The following is a 16,826-nucleotide window of genomic DNA, read 5'->3' as shown; positions in this document are numbered from 1 at the left end:
TATTTAGAGGTATAAATTTCATAATATTCTATAATATTGATGAGTATAATATAATATCATTACTGTTATAGGTTAAGAAGGGATTTAAAATTTTTATTGTATAATTTCTGATGTTAATAGTGTATTTTCATATAGTTTTTTTTTTCGATTTTTCAAATGTATACATTGTCAAGTTCAAAATATCAATAAAGAAATTAAAAAAATTTAAAAAAAATAAAATAAAAAAAAAATAAAAGTGACACTTACAGCTCAGAATTCTTAAAGCTACAGAGATACAATTTTTTTCTACTTTTAACCCCTGGTTGCCGCATTTAGACCATTTTATATAGTACTAGCTGATGGCCCGGCGTTGCACGGGTATTTAATTATAGCAATAACACTGTAAATGGATTCAAATAAAGATACTTTATAGTCGTGAATGAAATTATACAGCTTTATAAAAAGTACAATATTCAAATTATAATGTGAAATATTTGACAAAATGAATACAATACAACTAACACAAAACTTGATTATAAACAACATTTTTAGTTTCACCTCCAGGAGCAAGAACATATACATTTTTGGGTGAAGAGACCCCTAGAACATATCACCCCAGTTAGTGAGGGATCTGCATACCAAGTTTCGTTCAAATCGGTCAAGCCGTTTTAGATTTACTGTGAGAATGGCAGCTGTTTACATTTTTTCCATTGACATGAATGGGTGAAATCTGATGTTCTGTTTGTAGCTCCGCCCACGTGTGCAGGTGGGCCGCGAGACCCCCAGGACATATCACCCCAGGTAGTTGGAATTACTGTGAGAATGGCAGCTTTTTACATTTTTTCCATTGACATGAATGGGTGAAATCTGATTTTCTGTTTGTAGCTCTGCCCACATGTGCAGGTGGGCCGCGAGACCCCCAGAACATATCACCCCAGGTAGTGAGGGATCTGCATACCAAGTTTCGTTCAAATCGGTCAAGCCATTTTTGAATTACTGTGAGAATGGCAGCGTTTTACATTTTTTCCATTGACATGAATGGGTGAAATCTGATGTTCTGTTTGTAGCTCCGCCCATGTGTGCAGGTGGGCCGCGAGACCCCCAGAACATATCACCCCAGGTAGTTGGAATTACTGTGAGAATGGCAGCTTTTTACATTTTTTCCATTAACATGAATGGGTGAAATCTGATTTTCTGTTTGTAGCTCTGCCCACGTGTGCAGGTGGGCCGCGAGACCCCCAGAACATATCACCCCAGGTAGTGAGGGATCTGCATACCAAGTTTCGGTCAAATTGGTCAAGCCGTTTTTAAATTACTGTGAGAATGGCAACTCTTTACATTTTTCCATTGACATGAATGGGTGAAATCAGATTTTCTGTTTGTAGCTCCACCCACGTGTGCAGGTGGGCAGCGAGACCCCCAGAACATATCACCCTAGGTAGTGATGGATCTGCATATCAAGTTTCGTTCAAATCGGTCCCACAGCTTTTTACATTTTTCCCATTGACATGAATGGGTGAAATCTGATTTTCTCTTTGTAGCTCCGCCCACATGTGCAGGTGGGCCGCGAGACCCCCAGAACATATCATCCCAGGTAGTGAGGGATCTGCATACCAAGTTTCGTTCAAATCGGTCAAGCCGTTTGTGAATTATTGTGAGAATGGCAGCTTTTTACATTTTTTCCATTGACATGATTGGGTGAAATCAGATTTTCTGTTTGTAGCTCCGCCCACATGTGCAGGGGGGTCGCAAGACCCCAAGAACATATCACCCCAGATAGTGAGGGATCTGCATACCAAGTTTCGTTCAAATTGGTCAAGACGTTTTTGAATTACTGTGAGAATGGCAGCTTTTTACATTTTTTCCATTGGCATGAATGGGTGAAATCTGATTTTCTGTTTGTAGCTCCGCCCAGGTGTGCAGGTTGGCCGCGATACCCCCAGAACATATCACCCCAGGTAGTGAGGGATCTGCATACCAAGTTTCGTTCAAATCGGGCAAGCCGTTTTTGCGTTGGCAGCTGTTTTACATTTTTTCCATTGACATGAATGGGTGAAATCTGATTTTATGTTTATAGCTCCGCCCACATGTGCAGGTGGGCCGTGAGACCCCCAGAACATATCACCCCAGGTAGTGAGGGATCCGCATACCAAGTTTCGTTCAAATCGGGCAAGCCGGTTTTGCGGAGGCAGTTTTTACATTTTTTCCATTGACATGAATGGGTGAAATCTGATTTTCTGTTTGTAGCTCCGCCCAGGTGTGCAGGTTGGCCGCTATACCCCCAGAACATATCACCCCAGGTAGTGAGGGATCTGCATACCAAGTTTCGTTCAAATCGGGCAAGCCGTTTTTGCGTTGGCAGCTGTTTTACATTTTTTCCATTGACATGAATGGGTGAAATCTGATTTTATGTTTGTAGCTCCGCCCACATGTGCAGGTGGGCCGTGAGACCCCCAGAACATATCACCCCAGGTAGTGAGGGATCTGCATACCAAGTTTCGTTCAAATCTGTTAAGCCGTTTTTGCGTGATCGCGGCACATACATACATACATCCGATTTTATATATATAGATTGACCTTTTGAAAGACTTGACATTTGGATACGGTTTTTAATCAAGTCAATGGCTTACAAAATTTGAACCCCCCTCCAAAGAAGGCAATCGTAGCCAAAACATGGACCGTGTTGGGTCCACATCATTTACAGACTGTTTTATATCTGCATTACCTGACAGTTTTTACTTGTTGGATTTTCTTTATCAATAAACCTTTGCATCAAGAATATCAATTCCACGGTGCCATTTTTGTTTTGGTTTCTTCCTTCTTCTTTTTTTTTGAGGGATTGTTGGGTGTTTTTTTGTCATACAAACTTTTCCATGGCAGAAAAGATGCAGACTCTGGATCCAAACAGGTCTATCCATAATGGGAATGTAATCTTTCTTCAGCAAAAAATATACAAGATCCTACCTATAGCAGGTTAAGGTTTATTCCTGATTAACAAGCAGGTTTCTGAGATCCTTTTCATCTCATATGAACACTTATTGCACTGCTATAGATGAGATTTTGTATATTTTTGTTCCATTTTGATCCCCCTGATCATCTTTCTAGTTGATCAGTAATGTAATCTGTCTCCTCACACAGGATTCAAATTCTTCTCAATCTGTTCAGAGCAAGTCATATGTAAGCCAATAGCTGGACTGCAGAAGTGAGAAGTGTTGTAGATAAGATACAGGAATTAGGACTGAATGTGTGGCTGGTGGATGGTATCATTTTTAAAAGTGTTTTATCTTCCTGGACCATGGGATGATTTTCCAAGGGTTGCTTATTAGAAATGGTATTGAACAAAGAAAGGAAGAAGTGTCTACAGCAGCCTTGCTAAACTACTGAAGAGTGACCAAAACCCCCAAGTAAATATAAGCCCTCAAATGAAGCATTAAATACCTCCAAAACAAAATCCACAGGAATAGTAGGGCCCAATAAACACCAAAGCATACTGCTCAACGAAGGAACAGCTCCTACTAGGCTAATAAACTTATAGCATTTTCACACATATTCATTCATATGCCATTGCCATTTGTGGAAAGTAAACAAGCCAAACCAGAGGGCAGAAAGAGCCTCAGATTTTTAACAGGAGGTACACAGAGAAATTCTCCATACTCCCTAGCTCAGTCACTGGCATAGAAACCTCCCCTCTGGCACTCAAAATTTTTAAATATTTTCAAAATGTTTCAAACCGTGTAACTGCTATTCAATTAAACAGACTACTCACACCATGAAAATTTTCACACACTCTTTTTGACAGTCCAACAGGAAACAATAATTCACACACAATACTTGCTATGGTATTCGTAGACTTTTCTCACTTTGACACAAAACTCTCCAGGATATCTTTGCTTAATCTTTCTGCTCTCCAATGCTGACAGCATTTTGCTGCTGTAAAACACCGCTGTCTCAGGGAAATCACACTCTTTACGTCCCAAAGATAATCTCCCAGTTCAACAGCATTGTTGGGGTCTTCCATATACTGTATATATTATCTTCACATCCTGGCTTTATGTCCTTGAACCTTTGAATCACAGGCTGCTCCTCCTGATGTCATAAGTGGGGGAAGGGGAGAAAACAAAAGCAATCATTTCCATGAGTGTTGAAAAACTTTATTCATACCCTATCCGGGGACACTCTTTTTTACTGAATGTTATAATCACACCAACCCCAGATTTCTTAAAAAAAAACAAAAAACTTGCAGAAAAAACTTTCAATAAAAGCCAAGTAGGAGCTGCTCCATCGTTGAGCAGTGTACTTTGGCATTAAATACTTCTACACAAATGGGGGGAAAAAGGGAAACATCTGGAAAGCAGCATATAGTTGTATCCAAAGTATGGAAAATAAGTTTTTGGTTCCTGAGACTGTGATTGAAAAGGCTGATTAGGATTTAGTGACAATCATGGGGACATGGTTCACAAAGAACCATGACTGGGATATAATTATAGAAGGTTATAATCTGTTCAGGAAAGGCAGGGTAGGGAGAATAGGAAGGGCAGTGGCATTATTTGTTAAAATAATATTAAAGCCACTCAACTGCAGGATCTACAGGGTAAGGTAGAGGCAATGTGGATCAATCTGGAAAGGGGGAATGGAAAATGTATTTATATTGGTGTGATATACAGGTCTCCACAGACAAGTTTCAAGTTTATTTAAAATTTCCTATACGGCCCAATCAGCCTTCTAGACGGTGTACAAATTTGTAAAAACAGAGAACAAACTTTAACTAAAATACAAGTTTGAGGTGACAATAAGTCACCGAACTATAACTATAAAAACTATTAAAAACAAGAACAAAAGGTAAAAGGCAAGCAGTACATTAGGCAAAGTAAAAGAGAACAATTAAGGAAAAAATCAAGAGGGAGGGCTGCTGTTAAACTCAATAGTATTTTCGCTTGATTGCCCTTAAAAGGACAGTTAGGCCTCAAAGGCATCAAGGAAGAGAAATGTCTTTAGCTTTGTCTTAAAGTTATTAAGATTTGATTCTTTGCGTAAATAATTTGGAATACTATTTCAGTGACAGAGAAGATAGTAGACCTCATTGTATAGAGAAAAGGTTATTAGCTGTTGATCTTTAGGGACCTAGAAGGAATATAAAGGGTAAGAAGATTATTTATAAAATCAGGTTGATTGTTTTGTCTAGTCTTAAATGTTAACAGAAGAATTTTGTAAGTGATTCTGTGTTCCACTGGCAGCCAGTGAACTTCTTGAAACAAGGGGGTGACATGGTCGGATTTCTTTGCATTGAATATGACAGACAGAAGTAGATAGATATTTAATTGAAAACACTGAAAATATAGTCGTGAAAGGGGAAGCACCCACACATTCTGGCCACAAAGCGAGCCGTCCACCTCCAGTATCAACAGCTACAATCTCCGCCACTCCTACTCTATCACTGTTGCCACTCAATTGTGTGCTTCAGGAAAGCCCGTCCTTCATGGCACAGGCTGCTGCAGTGCTTGCTCATCAGGCGGTAGCTAGGCTGCACTGTTCCCACATGCCAGTGGCTGAGCTCTGGGTGAATTCAGGTGGGGCAGCCAGACACAGAGAGCAAACCCAAACTGGTACAGTCAGCACAGGCACACCTCACGCTGTCAGAGGATTTGGAGCTCGGAGAGAATCCCCAAGGGCATTTTGCTTTTGTTTCAATTTGATTGGTTGGACAGGCTCAGAAATTCTGCCAGCCCAATCAATTAATTTAGAACATAAGAATGGCCTTACTGGGTCAGACCAATGGTTCATCAAGCCCAGTAGCCCATTCTCAAGGTGGCCAATCCAGGTCCCTAGTACCTGAACAAAACCCAAGGAGTCGCAACATTCCATGCTACCGATCCAGGGCAAGCAGTGGCTTCCCCCATGTCTTTCTCAATAATAGACTATGGACTTTTCCTCCAGGAAATTGTCCAAAACTTTTTAAAAACCAGCTACGCTATCTGGGATGAAATGCTTTTGGGGGTTTTCTCTGGGCTCTGAATCCACTATACTCCTGTCCTGCAGGATGCTAAAGAGGAGGAGCCCAAATGTTGTGAAGGCTTCTGATTGGTCAGCTGTCAGCCATGAGGCGATTCAATATCTGGAGAGAATTCCCTGAAGGCATGAGGCTCAAGACTGTGTGGGCAAGGAGAAGGATCCAGGAGCAAGCAGCTTGCATGGAGGCAAGAAGCCATTAACAAGCAGCATAGCACAGAGCCGGCAGCTGTGGCCAGGGCCTTCACTGAATACCCTGAAGGCCATGACCTTATGCCACTGGGAACAAATTAAAAAATAAATTATATATATATATATATATATATATATATATATATATATATATATATATATATATATATAATTATTATACAGATAAATATACACCTTTTAGCCCACACCTGTCTCATGCATATACAGAATCTATCTACCAATCCATCACTATCCTATCATAACAATTAAACAAGGTTTTCCATATGAAGCCCTCAAACTCAGATATGGTAAATTTGAATAATATTGTAATATGATTTATGAAATAATGGAAGCCAATTCAGCTATTCACTTCACTTCCTGACTAAGGGGCTCATTTTCAAAAAAGAAAAATGTCCAAAAAGTGGCATAAAGGGGGCAGATGGACGTTTTTCTCACCAAACCCTTCCAATTTGCTATTTCTGAAACCTATTTTCTAGACAGATATCTATGCTGTTTATCAGCAGTTCGTCTAAATATTAAGGGGTCATGGTAGAGATGTGGCATATGGGCTTATGACTGACATTTTTCTGCCATAATTGAACATTTAAGAATATGTCCAGAGCACAATTTGGATGTCTGAGGCTAGATCTGTTTTAACAATGAATAGGTACTCATAAAAATACCCAAACTGACCAGATTATCGCTGGAGGGGATGTATGCATGATTCCCACACACTCCCCCTGTGGTCAGGACCCCCCTCCCACCCCCAAAAATTGTGAATGAAACAGTGCATACCTGCCTGTTGGTTCTGCACAATCTTATTTTGTCTAGTACTTCCCTTTCGGGGTTTTCACACATTTGGAGTAAAACTTTTGATAACATCCCTGTGGGTATTTGTGAGTATGTGTACAGTATACAATTCACTTTTACAACAAATGGAAGCAGATGGCTTTCACTTATTTAAATTCAAATCATCCTCTTATACATATTGACATTTGCTTATCTTTTCGGATTTACATTTTAAATATTCCAGAAGCCACAAGGTAGCATGAAACCTTGTTATCAACAATATTGTCGCCAGGTTCATATCTAGAAGAAAAGTGCTGTTTAATTCACATCCCTTGTCTCAGCTGAAATACGCATTAGTTGTTTTCATTTCTGCTTGCTTTAAAGTTTTCAGCTGCAAATGGTATTCCTTGACTAGAAAAGATGACGGCATACAGTTTAGTTTGTACTATTATACATTCCAAAATAAATAAAAAGAAGTCAACAGGGTGGGTTGAGGGGTGGGGGAGGAGGTGTATTATTTATTTAGAGGTATAAATTTCATAATATTTTATAATATTGAGAGTATAATATAACATCATTACTGTTATAGGTTAAGAAGGGATTTAAAATCTTTATTGTAATAATTCTAATGTTAATAGTGTATTTTCATATAGTTTTTTTGATTTTTCAAATGTATACATTGTCAAGTTCAAAATATCAATAAAGAAAGTTGAAATAAATAAAAAGAAGTCAACATTCAAAGCAACTGATTTCAGTTTCTAGGCATTTTATCTTCTATTATGCAACTACATGTCTACAGAGAAGTCATTTTCTAGAAGAGCATCGAGTTGAGAAACATGGTTCTCCTATTAATATCTCTTGTCACCTTTGGCAAGGCACTTCATTGTCCAATATCTCGGTTATAACTAAACGACTTTATCTCTTGTGAAATAGACCTACCAACTGTTCCTGAAATAAGAAGGAAGAAGGTGTTGATGCCCCTGTACAGGTCATTGGTAAGGCCCCACTTGGAGTATTGTGTTCAGTTTTGGAGACCGTATCTGGCGAAAGACGTAAGAAGACTTGAGGCGGTCCAGAGGAGGGCGATGAAAGTGATAGGAGGCTTGCGCCAGAAGACGTATGAGGAGAGACTGGAAGCCCTGAATATGTATACCCTAGAGGAAAGGAGAGACAGGGGAGATATGATTCAGACGTTCAAATACTTGAAGGGTATTAACGTAGAACAAAATCTTTTCCAGAGAAAGGAAAATGGTAAAACCAGAGGACATAATTTGAGGTTGAGGGGTGGTAGATTCAGGGGCAATGTTAGGAAATTCTACTTTACGGAGAAGGTAGTGGATGCCTGGAATGCGCTCCCAAGAGAGGTGGTGGAGAGTAAAACTGTGACTGAGTTCAAAGAAGCGTGGGATGAACACAGAAGATTTAGAATCAGAAAATAATATTAAATATTGAACTAGGCCAGTTACTGGGCAGACTTGCACGGTCTGTGTCTGTGTATGGCCGTTTGGTGGAGGATGGGCAGGGGAGGGCTTCAATGGCTGGGAGGGTGTAGATGGGCTGGAGTAAGTCTTAACAGAGATTTTGGCAGTTGGAACCCAAGCACAGTACCGGGTGGAGCTTTGGATTCTTGCCCAGAAGTAGCTAAGAAGAAAAATTAAAAAAAAAATTAAATTAAATTTAAAAAAAAATTTGGGTTGAATCAGGTTGGGCAGACTGGATTGGCCATTCAGGTCGTTATCTGCCGTCATCTACTATGTTACTATGTTACTATGTCCATGTCTCAAATTTGGAAATGGTGCATAATTATATCTAAAATTAAATCCAGTATCTAAAGCAGGAGTTCAGGTGTGGGAAGAGGTCAAATGAGGTGTGAAGTAGGGTCTTGAAATCAGAGGCAACTTATTGAAACTTTCTAGACAGAGTGAAGGCAGTTGTTAGAACAGTTATTGGTAGTATAATTGTGTACTAATGTAATTTTCATGACATGTTAGCAGTTAGCACTATTAGGAATCCTTTTACTAAGTTCGCTCTTATGTGTGTCCTTCCCTTCCTGCATGCTAAGACCATTTTTAACGCAGTCATGTGCTAATCTTCTTGTACTCGTTTGGTCTCACATTCAGTAAAAAGGGGGGGGGGGGCGCCGACATCTCTTCTCCTCTCCCTTCCTATGTATCTCTTTAAATTTTTGTTGACACTATCAGCTTCTTCCACTTGCTGCTTGTGCCAGCGTTGGTTCCATTCTGATTTCACTTCCTGGCTACAGGACCAGGATTTGACAGAAGGGACCCATAATCCAAAAACATAGATGTCCAAAAAGCATCTTAAATCAGCACTTGGACATCCTAATCGCCAGGACGTCCCAAGTGCCAAAAATCAAAACCGTCTTTCTGTAGTGAGGTGTTCCAGCCTCTGTGCGTTCAGAGCAGGAGATGGGTGTGGTGGAGGTGTGTTATGGGCGGGCTTTGGGCAGTGTTAAGGATGGGTTAGACATGGACATTTTGCTGCGATAATCAAACATTTTGCAAGACATCCTGGACAGAACTTATTTGTTTGGAACTAGACCAGTTTTAGAAGGTCTAAGTGCCTCAAAGGTGGCCAAACTGACCAGATGACCACTGCATGCATCGAGGTAAGACACCCCTACACACCCCAATGCTCATGGACCCCCTCACACCCAAAAGGATCATTATACAAATGTACATACCTGTCTCCAGGACATCAGCACCTGATATATGAAAGCCCAGTAGAGCAGCACATAGGTGTCTTAAGTAGCCTGGTGGGCTAGTAAACCATAGGGCTCCTTTTACTAAGCTGCACTATGCTTTTTAGAGCACACTAACCACTTGCTAAACACTAATGGGTACATGTTAGTCTGTGGACGCGTTAGCACGCATGTAGATTTAGCGCATGCTAAACGCACACTAAAACACTTAGCACACCTTAGTAAAACAGGGGGATAGAGAGGAGTAGCAAATCCCATAAGCCACTCTAATCACTACATTCATGGTGGAAAATGTGAGTCCACTAAAAAAAAAAAACCAAACCCTACTCTACTGCCATATAGGTGCCAACTGCAGCCATAAGGGTTTTGGAGCTTATATATAGGTAGGTATAGTGGGTTTTGTGAGTGTTTTGGGTGGCTCACCATAACCTATAAGAGAGTTCTGGTGAGATGTTTATCTGGCACCTGTTTTGTGAAGTTCATAGCAGTGCCCTCCAAGGTACCCCATTGCTCTGTTGCCATGTCTGGGTGGCCAGTCCATTACAGGGTGGCTAGTCCATGTTCAAATGGTCTTTTTCTGGGTGTTTGGGATGTGGATGAAATTTTGTTTGAAAATGTGGTATAAAGATAGAAGTCCTGATGGTCTGGGTGTCCCAAAGGCCTGGACGTCCAGACAGAAGTTTTGAAAAAAAAATTCTAAGCATATGATGATTTGCTTTCGTAAATAGGCATTTTCTTACTGTCGACTTTGGAGGGCTAGCGCCATACATCCGAATCGGACTTAGAAGTATGTTTTGAAAATGCCCTTCCACGTGTCTAAATTATATATAGCACTTCAGTTTAATATATCTATATATGTTAAAAGCTAAACATACCGATATAGCCATGACTGATCAACAACGCTACTCCATAGGTTGCCTTTTAGGAAAAAAAGAAAAACATGCAAAGAATGGCATACAGGGGCAGATGGACATTTTGCTTGCCAAAACCTTCCAATTCACTACTTTCAAAACCCATTTTCTAATCTAGACAGATTTCTATGGTGGTTGTCTGAAGTGCATCTAAATCTGAAGAGGGTATGTTGAAGGCGTGGTTTGGATGGGACTTGTGCGGGCTTATGATCTAGATTTTTTCTGCAATAATCAAACACTTTAGAAAATGTTCAGTGCAAGGTTTGGATGTTTTGGGGCTAGACCTCTTACATGTTTAATGTATAACACTGCGTAAGTCTAAAAGCACTATAGACATGATAAATAGTGGTAGTAATTGCAGCAAGCAAGTTCCTGGAGTAGCCTACTGGATGATGCAGTGGATTATAGAGAAGGGGACCCAGACCCATATCTCACTCTAACTACTACAACTTATGGTGGATTATGTGAATCTTCCAAAATCCAACCAGATCCCACTGTACATACATACAGATTATGCCTGCAGGCATAAGAGCTTTTGGTACAGTGTACAGTTGTGTCCAATAAGTTTGGGGTGGGTTTTGGAGGTGAGATGTTTACCTGGACCTTTTTTTATGAAGCTCACTGCAGTTCAAACCCCGGGTCTGCCAGTGCAATGTTTTAGTCCCCAGGGACCAAGCTGGAGCCAGTTCAAACCCCGGTCCGCCAGTGCAATGTTTAGCCTTTGGTAAAAATACAATTGCACTCAGCCTTTGGCTCACTGCAGTTCTCCATAAGGTGCCTCTCTGCTCTGCTGGGATATCTGTGTGGCCAGTCTACTAAAAATGGTGGCCCCCCTGCTATATCCTGATGGGTTGTTTTGTATGTTTTTCTTTTGGATGTGGTTTCTTTTTATGGTTAAAAAAGATACAAACTGAAGAAAAGCACATCTAAGAAATGGCCATTTTCAAAACAGAAATATAGCTTCTTTTTTTTTTCTCTTTCATAAATGGTCATATTTGCTTCTGGAGTTTTGTGTGTGTTTCACAAAGCTCCCAAGCTCAGATTTGGATGTCATATCGAAAATGCCCCTCCATCTTCTTATAAGCTACTAAGTCAGTGGTTAAACTGGCAGGTAATGGGCCAAAAGATTATTGATAGAGAAAATGTTGCAGAATTCAAGAATATGCAAACATTAGAAAAAAGTGCTGGAAAATCAAGTCCAGATAAAAGGAAATCAATCTGGCACAGACAAAAAGTAGAAGCAGGAAGGCAGGGAAATAAAAGCATTTCTCAAAATATCTTATTGGATACTTCTCAGAAAATGCACGTGTCACAGTGCAAATGAGGATGGTCTACTTTTGGTTGGTGACCACTCAAGAGGCAGGAAATTAAACGTTGGAGGGCATTATCAATTTTCCCAATAGAGAGAAATGAATAGTGTTTGAAGGATTAATACTGGCATCTATGCTCTTCATCCTGTACATGCATGACTCAGAAAAAGGAACAAGTGAGGTGAGAGCATTTGCAAATTACTGCATATAAAATTATTCAAAGCTGTTAAAATATATCTCATGAGCAGATTGTGGAACATACCTCACCAGGCTGGAGGATAGGCATCTAAATGGCAAATAAAATTGAAAGAGGACAAGTGCTAAGTGGGTGACAAATAAGCCTAACTATATGTAATATGTAATAATCCTCTTATATGAAAATATATTCATTTATAATATCTGTAATATTTACCATCAATGAAAATCCAATCAGCATGGAACAATATAAAACACAATACTCAAAGAAAGCACAATGCTGGATTCAGTATTTTTTTTTTTAACTTTATTAAGTTTCAAGGCCAACAAAAAGTGCAGAACATTATACATACATCAATCATCAGAGTAAGCACTTATAATCAGTCAATAACAATACAGTGTTCCCCTGGTCGTTCGCGGTCGGCGGTTTGCGGTCCCAGTCATTCGCGGTATTTTCCAACCGTGAACTACTGACAAGGAGAGGGCAGCAGGAGAGAGCAGCTGGAGCGCCGGCAAGTGCAGGAAATCACTCGCTGTATGCCCCGACCGCCTCTTCCTGCACTAAGTCGGCCTTATCCAATCAGGAGCTGTTTTTGACATGCAGCTCTTCATTGGTAAAGCCTGACTTAGTGCAGGAAGAGGCGGTTGGAGAATATAGCGAGTGATTTCCTGCACTCGCCGGCACACCGGCTGCTCTCTCCTGCCTCTCCCGCTGCCCTCTCCAGTCTCCCCCATTGAAAAACCATATTTACGGTTTTTCACGATTCGCGGGGGTTTCTGGAACGGGGGAGTACTGTACACAAAGAATAATACATTCAATCAAGGATTAAAACAAAGCAAAGAGATAGCCACCCCCTCCCTCCCAACTTACCATCCTTCCCTGGTTGTGTGTGCAAATCAACAAAAACTTAAAGATAAGACAACTATATCGAAGTAACCAATTTGAATAAATTATTATGCTCCAACATGTCAGCGTTCATTTTCTCATACCTGTACCATAAGCATAAATTCGCTCACCAAAAAGGAAAACTAAGGCGATCCCAATTTTTCCAATTGTGAGTAACCATTTGCATGGTTATAATAAGGAAAAGCCGGCATTTATATTGGTCCAATGGCGGTTTAATATGCAATAACGTTCCACAGATGACTACATTATAGGTTAACTGAATCGCTGAATCCAGTGTGGTATTAGTATGTCCCCATATCGACTTCCAAAAATTAAGTATTAAAGGACAATAGAACAACAGATGATCCGATGTCCCTATTTCAAGATGACAGTGCCAGCATCTGTTAGATTTAGAACTATCTAACTTCTGAAAATGAACTGGGGTCAAGAAAGTCCTATGTAACAAAAAAAAACAAAAAAAACAAACAAACACGTTTGTCTCATAGATGCTGACGCTTTACATCTCATCCTCCAAGACCAAATTCAAAATGCTAAATAATGGGCGCCTTAGCATTTAGTGCGCACTAATTGATTAGCACGCGCTAAGTTAGTTAGCGCATGCTAAATTGGTTTAATTGTCTTCCATTTAAGTGGAAAATTCTAATATTGAGTAAACACTTGAATTTAAAAAAAAAAAGTTTTGAGCAACTTCCGAAAGTGTAAAATGTTTATATAAATGTATCACATCAGAGATTCCATTCCACAGTAATGGCCCTGCCACCGAAATGCAAGATTTTCTAGTCATAACATATTTCACAGATATAGGGGACATTTTCAATATGACATTTAAATCTGAATTTGACATTTTGTGGAACATGCTCAAAAATCCAGTGTCAAACATGCCCATTTTCAAAACTCCAAAACATCTATCTTTGGTGGTTTGTTTGTTTCATGCTCAGTGTATCTGCCTTTTTGAACCCTTTTTTTTTTTTTTTTTTTTTGGGGGGGGGGAGTCCAAAACAGAAATGCACAGAACAAGTCAGACATGTAGGGGCTAGCATTCTTAGCAGACTAAAAACATAAGAATAGCCTTACTTGTTCAGACTAATGATACATCTAGCCCAGTATCCCATCTTCACGGAGGCCAATCCAAGTCACAAGTACCTGGAAAACCCCCAAATAGTAGCAGCATTCCATGTCACCAATCCAGGGCAAGCAGTGGCTTCCCACATGTCTGTCTCAACAGCAGACTACGGACTTTTCTTCCAGGAACTTGACCAAATCTTTTTTTTAAACAGCTACATTAACCTCCCTTACCACATCCTCTGGCAACGCGTTCTAGAGCTTAACTATTCTCTGAGTGAAAAAACTATTTCCTCTTATTGGTTTTAAAAGTATTACTCTGTAACTTCATCGACTATCCCCTAGACTTTGTAAATCATGATGCAGTAAAAAAAAAAAAAAAATCAATCCACTTGTAACCCATTCTACACCACTCAGGATTTTGTAGATTTCAATTGTATCTCCCCTCAGCTTTCTCTTTTCCAAGCTGAAGAGCCCTAACCTCTAGTCTTTCCTCATACAAGATGAGTTCCATCCTCTTTATCATCCTGGTTGCTCTTCTTTGAACCTTTTCTAGTGACATCATACAGTATATTTTTTGAGATAAGGAGACCAGAACTGAATGCAATACTCAAGGTGAGGTTTCACCATGGAGTGATACAGAGATATTATATCATTCTTAGTCCTGTTTATCATACGTCTTCTAATAATTCCTTGCATCTTGTTTGCTTTTTTGACCTCTGCTGCACATTGAGCAGAAGATTTCAGCATATTGTCCATGATGCCACATAGATCTTTTTCTTGAGTGCTGATGCCCAAGGTAGACCCTAGTATCCAGAAACTATGGTTTGGATTTTTCTTCCCAATATACGTCACTTTGCATTTGTCCACACATTTGTTAGTTTCTCATAATGCACAATTTTAAGCTCAGCTTAAGTCACTTAATCATAAAGTATGCAAATGAATGGTAACCAAGTTAGTATTATCCAGAATGATTAACACAGCTTGCATTTGACCTCAGAAACTATGAGCTCCTTTTACTAAGCTGCGATATCGTTTTTAGAGCGCAGAATTTTAGCACGCGCTATACCTGCGCTTCACGGCTAGAACTAACGCCAGCTCAATGCTGGTGTTAGCATCTAGCGCATGGCAATTTAGCACACGCTAAGCATGCGCTAAAGCCACTATCACAGCTTAGTAAAAGGAGCCCTATGTTATTCATGGAAAAAAACCCAGCAGCTTTGAGAAGACATTAACTTTTCCCTCAAGAGCATCGGGCCCAGTTCTAATAGCAGGGTTCTAACCACAGTCAGCACATTTGCCACAATTTTTTTTTAATTAAGCTTAAAGAGGCCACTATGGTGTAAGAAATAACCTGCCTACCCTAATTCTCTCACCAGCTACGCACTAGTCCCAACCAGGAGAACCTCCTACTTCCTGATTCTTCCAACAGGGATCTTCTCATCCCCTGATCCCCATGGCATCTATCAGGAGTTTTCTTGGTGTCTAGTCTGGGAAGGAACAATCCCTAGTCACTTTTACCCTGATGGTGACTGGGTTCAAAATAATGCCTAAATTCCCCAAGCAACAGTCTGATAGTACTAGACTAGAAGTCAAACTATCAAAAGGATTCTGTCTGGTGTTTTCTAGCATTGTTATAAATACCAGAGAACTCCGAGAATGACCATGTCATAATAAATGAATCACATTGATATGGAGACTAACACAAATGTAATGGAGATTAAATTTTCAATTAAATAGGAAAAATGTGTATTACTGATTAATTTTAAAGCTGTTAACTGTAAAGGTATGTAGTCTACAAATACAAAAGTCTGCTAAACGTTGTATCCTTAAGTAAATATATTTAATGCAAAATGACTTCATCACATCAGAGCTAGGCAAAGCCAATTTTGATTTTCAATTCCTATCTTATAGGAATCAGTTTAGAGCCATGGACAGAAGGTAAGATTACGGCCGGAACTGGGACTCTCATAGCAACTTCACTGTGAGCAGCTTTGGAATTATTGTGGTGACTTTGAATCTTAGCGTCTCCCGTGGCCATGTGCAGTTTTTCAGCACAAGGTATTGTGCGAGTCCATTCATGCTACAACTCTTTGAGGACTTACACAATCTGTCCATAATGATCTCCTCTGACTGTTAATGCAAATAGTAATATAGATCTTTCTATATGCATTATACTGAAAAAAAAAGGTAACAGTAAATGCAGCACAAATGGTTACAGAACAAGTATATTACAAATTAGCTATAGCGCACGGCTCATACTGAGAGGGCACGTTTTTGTTTAAATTCTCCTTGAAATGCTGATCTGAGCTGCCTATCAAGAGCCTTGGAGTTAGCAAAGATTGGGAGGGTATCGATTCTGGCTCTAGATCAGGAGCAGTAAAAATGAGTGAGATACGCAATCAGAGCCTCCCCATGCTGCTTTCCTAATCAAAGATTAGGCAATAATAGCTTTATGGATTAACCAGCCAGTTACAACCCATTTAGGGAACTGCATAATAATAATAAAAACAAAATTGAGATTTAAAAGGAAATAGGTAGAGCTGCTCAATGGAGGATACAATCTCTTCCATATTAATCTCCTGCAGGGCTGGTCATTGATCCAGTCATTTGTCTGTCTATTTCTTCCCATATATGCAATATTTCTTTTCCAGTTGCAGAGCATTATTCATATGCAGGTGTCTAAGACTTCTGGACGAGATTGAAGCTTTGTGGAGAATTTATAGAAAGTGGTTAACGGTTCTCTAAGTAAG

At 39.8% G+C, this 16,826-nt stretch overlaps 1 long non-coding RNA gene across 1 annotated transcript in view; it reads right to left on the bottom strand.

The window, feature by feature from the left end:
• Positions 1-3,059: 3,059 nt before the first annotated feature.
• The window catches only part of LOC117360310, a 64,102-nt gene continuing 50,335 nt past the window's right edge, over positions 3,060-16,826 (bottom strand). The window contains exon 3 of the long non-coding RNA XR_004539406.1: positions 3,060-4,065. This is a non-coding gene — a long non-coding RNA (uncharacterized LOC117360310). The remainder of the gene's footprint in view (positions 4,066-16,826) is intronic.

This window comes from Geotrypetes seraphini, chromosome 1 (assembly GCF_902459505.1).
Source record: "Geotrypetes seraphini chromosome 1, aGeoSer1.1, whole genome shotgun sequence".
In the NCBI taxonomy this organism is placed as follows: domain Eukaryota; kingdom Metazoa; phylum Chordata; class Amphibia; order Gymnophiona; family Dermophiidae; genus Geotrypetes; species Geotrypetes seraphini.
This window is presented reverse-complemented; position numbering and strand designations above follow the sequence as displayed.